Source organism: Morus notabilis, unplaced genomic scaffold (genome assembly GCF_000414095.1).
Source record: "Morus notabilis unplaced genomic scaffold, ASM41409v2 Scaffold218, whole genome shotgun sequence".
NCBI classification, from domain to species: Eukaryota; Viridiplantae; Streptophyta; class Magnoliopsida; order Rosales; family Moraceae; genus Morus; species Morus notabilis.
Window position 1 is genome coordinate 7,501 of NW_010358631.1, and position 1,377 is coordinate 8,877.

A 1,377-nucleotide genomic window follows, 5' to 3' on the forward strand; every position below is an offset into this window, starting at 1 on the left:
ATCTTCGCAAACAACAAAGCTATATTATTAGACTACACCAAAAACCAAGTTCTGAAGACGTACCCGCAAATACCCGGCGGAGATCCGAGGTCATATCCGAGCACTGGCTCAGCCATTTTGCTTCCATTGAAGAACCTTCAAGCTCAGCTCATCGAAGCAGAAGTTCTGGTTTGTGGTGGAGCTCCGAAAGGGGCTTATGTACAGGCTGTAAATGGGAATTTCGTCAGAGCTCTAAAGAGTTGTGCCCGAATGAAAATAACCGACCCGAACCCGACTTGGGTTTTGGAGGAGATGCTTTTGGCTAGAGTCATGGGAGACATGACGTTGCTTCCAAACGGTAACGTTTTAATCATCAACGGAGGGGCGGCGGGAACCGCCGGGTGGGAATATGGGTGTGACCCGGTTTTGATCCGGTTTTGTACCGACCCGATAAATTAATCGGGTCCTGGTTTGAAGTGCAAAACCCATCCAGGATCCCCAGGATGTACCATTCCACGGCGATATTGTTAAGAGATGATCGAGTTCTTGTTGGTTATAGTAATCCGCATGTTTACTATAACTTCACCGGAGTTCTTTTTCCGACAGATTTAAGTTTAGAGTCGTTTAGTCCTCAATACTTGGACGCTCAATTTTTGAATCTGCGTCCCAAGATCGTGTCGCCCCCTTTGCAGAGTAAGGTGTCGTACCTGAAGAAGCTTGCGGTTCGGTTCATGGTGAGCGGGGCAACGTTGCTGTCGGGCTCGGTGGCGGTGACAATGGTGGCGCCGCCGTTTACAACGCACTCATTCTTGATGAACCAAAGGCTATTGGTACTCTCGGCGGAGAGTGTGACAAGCTTGAGAAAATCCACGTAAGTTCGGGTCACAACACCCGGGTCGGGTATTCTTGCACCGTCCGGGTATTATCTATGGTTCGTGGTTCATCAGGAGATTCCAAGCGATGGCATTTGGGTCCAGATCCAGTGATTATAGTTATTTAAATTATCACTATTTTAGGGGGTTTTTGATTACTTATTGGTTTAGAATAAATTGGGGGGACATATTTATAATATATACTCGTAATATTATACAATTGGAGAGGGCTGCAAAAAAATTTACAGATTGGAGAGAAAGTGTTGGAGTTTCGTAATTCATGGGATTATACAATGTAATTAGAGTGTAAAACGACAAGTTTCCAAAAGGATTCTTTAATTATATGAAATTTTTGGAATCGAATAAAACCACGAGGATTCTTTAATTATATATTGTCTTTTCATGGAACTTTAAATATTTGTAGTCCTAGATGTAAGATGTTGAGTCTAAATTATTATGTTAGGCGCTATTGTTTGCAACACAATAATTGGTACTATTAATGGAAAATTATAGTATTTTTTTTTAT

General features: G+C 42.5%; 1 pseudogene; it reads left to right on the forward strand.

Annotated features, from left to right (window-relative positions):
* LOC112090581 overlaps positions 1-991 on the forward strand; it is a 4,812-nt pseudogene extending 3,821 nt beyond the window's left edge.
* Positions 992-1,377: the final 386 nt, after the last annotated feature.